We start from the raw sequence: 6126 nt of genomic DNA on the forward strand, positions 1-6126 counted from the left end.
CGTTCTGAAATGGGTTATCCATGTCATCATATGATATCTTTTCACACACACAGACACACAGACACACAGACACACAGACACACAAACACACTCCAAAGGATCTTAAAGGCTACATATTTCTAAAACGCCAGTGTGGGTATTAATTTACACGGAATTTTCTGATTAGCTTCAGTGGCTGTCGGCTTGACGGTGAAGATTCCCATGTAAAAGCAGAGAGACAATGCCCAGTGTAATTGACAATGCAAGGAGAATTTTCTTCCAGTGAAGTTTCAAAGTCACAAAGGAAGCAGCAGCCTCCGATTACATAATACTTGCTTGGAAAAGTAAAAATCTTTGATTATCTATTTATGTCCTGCCATACTTGGAGCAGAGGAAATCAGACAATCCTGAAAGAAACTAATTCCTACCACTTTTCCTTCTCTGCTCTCTTGTTTCGTGGCCTCCGAGCCTTGAGGCGCTGGCCTGTGTGTGTCAGGCTGCCGCAGAGACTCTCTTCGGCAGGTTCTCACTAAGGAGCCGCACCGCCACGGAGGGAGAGACCTGGGTAAAGGCCCAGAGGCGATGATGCAGCCACCTAACTGGGGGCCGGACTGAGTCAGCCTGGCCAGCTGCAGGGATTCATACAGACGGAACGTTTTCCCAAGAATTCTTGGGGCAAATAAGGCGAAGACTATGAGGCTGTCTGAAGTTTTAGAGGAAGGGTTTTTTTCAAGGTTTTGGGTGTGGCTAGTCTTTAGAATTTTTGCCTCGGGTTTCCTTGGGGCTGGTCCTGGTCTATAAGGTGCCTGTGTGTGCAAGTTAGAAAAAGGTGACCCCACTGCCCCTGGCCTCCCACTCCAGGCGAGCCTGAGGCTAGGACTAACGCCAGAGTGAAGGAGCCTGGGGACAGAGCACAACCGCACGTCTGCCCCCTCCCCCAGTCCCGTGTGTCCCACTCATTAATTTGTAGAAAGAGCAGCATCTGGAAAGTGGGCGCTGCGGAAAACCTGATGACATGGCAGGTTCAACTAACAACTTACAGCGTGTCCGTCTCAAACACCGATTTGTCCTTTTCCTGGGACAAACAATGTAGCGAAAGGCCTTGGGGCATCTGTCATTTCATGAGCCCTATCCTCCCATAGATTTAACCCTATGAGGAGTCATCCAGGAGGTACTCTGAAAAATTACAGCCACAGTTTGAGCTGCTAGGGTTCTGCCGAATAAATGATCACTTTGGTGTTCTAAATGGAACTGAAGATCAAATCAACAAGATCTAGGAAATTTATTCAAAGATAAAAAAAAGATGCAACATGGTCTCATATCTAATACGAACGTAAGATTTTCATGAGATATCTTTCGAAGAGAAAGCACATGTACATAAATATACAACACCTGTATCAACTCAAACAATTATCTTTTCTGATTTGCAAGGAGCGTATGATGTAGGCAGAGGAGAGATTTGTATATTTACCTCTGCACCTGATTTGATTTTAATATCATTCTGTCCTCTATGAACAGTTCCCCAAGTGCTTTGTCAGGAAGAGTTGCTTACTAAGACACTGAAAGTATCTTATAAAAATAGCAGACAATCTAAACTGTGAATCACTCCATGGAACCCAGTGGCACTAGCACCGTGACACTCTGCATCGAGGTACACAGTTGTGCAAAAATGCACTCAGCATTCTTTCCATGGCAGCAGATTCAGTGCTAACCTCAGGGCGAAGGAAAACTCATAAGGCATAACCTCGTCGGAAAAAAAGCTCACAACCCAGTGAAGAAGGAGCCAACAGATTTTTAAAATGCTATACAAGATAAGGTGAAACCATTAGAAATCAATTAGAAGAGACTGCTCCGAAGCTGTGTTGATGACATATAGGTCTTAGTATAGAGAGTGATGGGAACAGAGAAGAGGGGACATTAACCCAACTTAGGAGTGCAGGGGAAACATCAAGGCGGAGACATTTGAACGGTGTCTTGAAGGATGAATAAGAATTCGAAAGCAGAATGGGGAGTCTTCTCAGCAGAGGAACAGCTGGGCAAAGGTTTGGAGACATGAGTGCACATCTAACAAGGGAAGAGTGAAGGGCTCTGCGTGGCCGGACAGCATGGTCTGCGTGAAAGTGACAAAGGATGAATCTGGGAAAGAAGCCAGGGCGACTGGGCCAGACTCAGTGTGAATGTGAGCCCTGAAGGTTTTCGGCTGAGAAAGACACAAACAGATTGGTATTTTAGATGGATTCTTCTGCTGGCCTCTGATCAGCAGAGCAGAGCCCGTCAATGAGATCCGCCAGAAGTGTGATACATGGTGTTGCCATTGTTTTTCTCACTGACTCAGAGAACCGATCCATTTCTTAAAGTCTTTTGCTTAATCTAAGGGAGTGTTTACACCCTAGAACAGAGGTCTGCAAAATGCAGTCCATGGGCCATATCAGGCCCACCACCTGTCTTGGTAAATAAAGTTTTATTGGAACGCAGCCACTTCATTCCATTCAGTATTGCCTATGTCTGCTTTCCCACTTTGGTTGATTTCAAAGCAGAGTTGAGTAGTTGCAACAGAGACTGTATGACCCTCAAGGTCTAAAATATTTACGATTTGGTGCTTTACAGAAAAAGTTTGCTGATCCTTCCCTTTGGTTCTCCAAAGTCATTGCCATTTTTCCATTAAAACTGTAAACTCCAAAGATAACCTTGAAGGTTGGCCTTGTTACCTTTTGTACTGCTCACCACGGCATTTATTAAGTAGCCAAATTCAATTGCACTTTTCAAGCCAGCAGTGGGAAGCAACATGGAGAATCACGTCCAAAAAAGGTGGCAGGTCGATGAATACCAGGAACCAGGAGAGCCTCAGTGTTTGACCAGATAGGCAGGACACTCCATTTCTTCTCTTCCAGAGTCCCTGAGTGTGAGATCAGCAGCCTGCCATGTACACCACGTATCTTGATTACAAGAGTTCGAGAACCTCTCACCATGTCCTTATGGGTAGGGTAGAACTGATAAGGCATTGTGTTGATAGTCAAACAATGGCCCACAAAGTGTATGGATTTGTGGGCTGACATCAGTCTTGGAGAGCTCTCTAACAGTTCCTGCAAGGCTCCAACGAACACCTGTCCTGTTCAGCATTTTTATTGGCACAAATAAATCAGAAGCCATGTTTATCAACGTGGAGTTTGCCCACAGCTGGAGGATGGGCAAGAGCTAATAATTGGCATTGGTATGTTAGAATCAGTGCTCGAAAAATTCTTGATACACTAGAGCAGTGACTAAAATGTGCTCTCTACCAGAGAAGCAGTTTCTCCTAAGTGAGGGACGCAAGGTTCTAGCAGGTGCACCCCCAACATTCAGGGGTCCTGGGTCAAGAGTACAACGGGAGGCCAGCATGCTATGTGTTCAAATATTTAGAAGTTGATAAGTCAAGCTAATGTCTTCTTTTTTTTTAGTGCCATATGCTCGAGGCACTGCCTTTGCGCCCGCCCGGCCCATCCCCTCCCCACCTCCCCACACACACCTGCCACTACCCTGAGTAGACAGCTGGAGCTGCCTGGCTCCCCATGCTGGCCACCAATGTTTGGAGTTCTTACAGTGTGGTGGACATTGACAACAAAGAACAATCTGAATTTGATCAATATTTGGAGGATGTCGAATATATAGAAGAAGAATAAACTGGTAAAGAAACAAAAATGAAAGCACATCAGCCAACTGTTCAGATGGTGCAAAATCCTCAGATTCTCGTAGCCCTCCTAGAAAGACTTGATGGTCTGGTAGAAACGCCAGCAGGATACATTGAAAGCTTGCCTAGGGTAGTTAAAAGACAAGTGAATGCTTTCAAAAGCCTTCAAGTTCAATGTGCACAGATAGAAGCCAAGTTCAATGAGGAAGTTCATGATCTTGAAAGAAAGTAGGCTGTTCTCTATCAGCCTTTATCTGGTAAGTGATTCGAGATCATGAATGCAATTTATGAACCTACGAAAGAAGAATGTGAATGCAAACCAGATGAGGAAGATGAAATTTCAGAGGAGCTGAAAGAAAAGGCAAAGATTAAAGAAGAGAAAAAAAGATTGAAGAAAAAAAAGACCCCAAAGGAATTCCTGAATTTTGTTTGACTGCTTTTAAGAATGTCGAATTGCTCAGTGATATAGTTCAGGAACATGATGAGCCTATTCTGAAGCACTTAAACGATATTAAAGTGAAGTTCTTAGATGCTGGCCAGCCCATGAGTTTTGTCTTAGAATTTCACTTTAAACCCAGGGACTATTTCGCAAATGAAGTGTTGACAAAGACATATAGGATGAGATCAGAACCAGATGATTCTGATCCCTGTTCTTTTGACGGGCCAGAAATCATGAGTTGTACAGGGTATCAGATAGATCGGAAAAAAGGGAGAAGAGTCACTTCGAAAACCATTAAAAAGAAGCAAAAACACAGAGGACGTGGGACAGTTTGTACTGTGACTGAAACAGTTTCCAATAACTCTTTCTTTACTTGTTTTGCCCCTCCTGAAGTTCCTGAGAGCGGAGATCTGGATAATGGTGCTGAAGCTCTCCTTGCTGCAGACTTCGAAATTTGTACTTTTTACGTGAGCCCATCACCCTCAAATCAGTGTTATACTTTACTGGAGAAGCTACTGAAGATGATGATGATGAACATGATGAAGAAGGAGAAGAAACAGATGAGAAAAGGGAAGAAGGAGATGAGAAAAATGACCCAGACTATGACTCAAAGAAGGATCAAAACCCAGCAGAGTGCCAGCTGCAGTGAAGCGGGATGTATGCGGCCTTGCGGATAACCTGCACTGTGATAGCCTAAACGCAGCGATTATTTACTTATAGGCTTATGTTTGGTATTTTCTTGGTAGACTTAGTAATTTTTTTAAAGGAAAAAAAATAGTGTTTTAAAGACCAATTCGTTCTACCTAGCATTTTAATTTCACCATAGTCATGATCATTGTCAGATATATCGAATGCAGAACTTCGCTCACACATTTTCATTCACTGCTACATGGTTTGGTTCTTCTGGAGGATTTTTATCATGTAACTATTAGATTACGGCTATGAAAATAAACTGTTAAATGAAACAAATTTTTTGTTTTGCTAATTTTTTTCCTGAAGAACCAAAGTATTTATTTCAGCTGGTAGTTAAAAGGGTTTAAATTAGCTTGCACTAGCCCTGTCTTTCATTACTTTGTTTTAGAAATACAATGCTTATAATAAGACAATTTATCATTTTAGAAGACAAGAACAAAACTTTTCAAGACAAATATATGATTAAGAAATTTCAGTTCGACCACACCTATTAACTTAGATCGTTAATGGATTTTTATATTTGAGGTGACGTGGTTAACTAAGAAGAACCTTAACTCAGTAGTACTGTTATTGGTTACCACAGGGGGGTAAATAAAACCTAGCATTTTCAGAAGTTAAGCTACATTCTTTTAACTGTACTTTTAAATTTAACCTCCCTTAACTAAGCATCTTTTCCTTGTGAGAGGGTCTACCTTCTGTGTTCCTCAAAAGGATGACAAGACTATTTCAAGTTTTCGTTGGTGTTTGTTTGCTTGGTTTTGTTTTTGCCGCCTAAAATAAAAATGTCAAATATAAATAATAATAAAGTCAAGCTAACAAACTGCTAGGCAAAAAGTGTTGTATCCTTCTACCATGACATATATACCTTCTTCATCACCTAGAAGCCCAGATTCGAATTCAGAATTCTCTCAGTCCCCAGAGTCCTAATACTGGAATATGGCGGCATGGGAGAGCCAGTCCCATCCTGGATCTCAGCTCTGGTCCCAGCTTTCTACTTTCTGACCTGCACTTGGACTCCTCAGCAACTTCTCCCCATTGCTTTCTCTTTACTGCCTCACCAGTTGTATCTGTCACTTGGTGCCACTTATGTGGCTCTCCCCTCTGGCTTCTGTACTTATAACCAGTTCCTGCTTCCACTGCTGTTTAATCTGTTTCCAATCACTTCAGATAACCAGAGTCTAGTGCTTTGGCACAGTCCCCAGGCAATGGTGTCCCTGATGGATTCCCCCCCAGGGCTAGGAAACAGAATCTGGCCAACTCCCACCTACCTTCCAGCAACCAGGTCTTACGTGCTAACCCCCTCTCCCACTCCCACCCATGCCACTGCCTCCTGTACTTAATTACAAAC

At 43.0% G+C, this 6126-nt stretch overlaps 1 pseudogene; it reads left to right on the forward strand.

The window, feature by feature from the left end:
• The first annotated feature begins 3683 nt into the window (after positions 1-3683).
• LOC102887270 lies at positions 3684-4734 on the forward strand (annotated as a pseudogene).
• Positions 4735-6126: the final 1392 nt, after the last annotated feature.

This window comes from Pteropus alecto, unplaced genomic scaffold, assembly GCF_000325575.1.
Source record: "Pteropus alecto unplaced genomic scaffold, ASM32557v1 scaffold5, whole genome shotgun sequence".
Taxonomy (NCBI): Eukaryota; Metazoa; Chordata; class Mammalia; order Chiroptera; family Pteropodidae; genus Pteropus; species Pteropus alecto.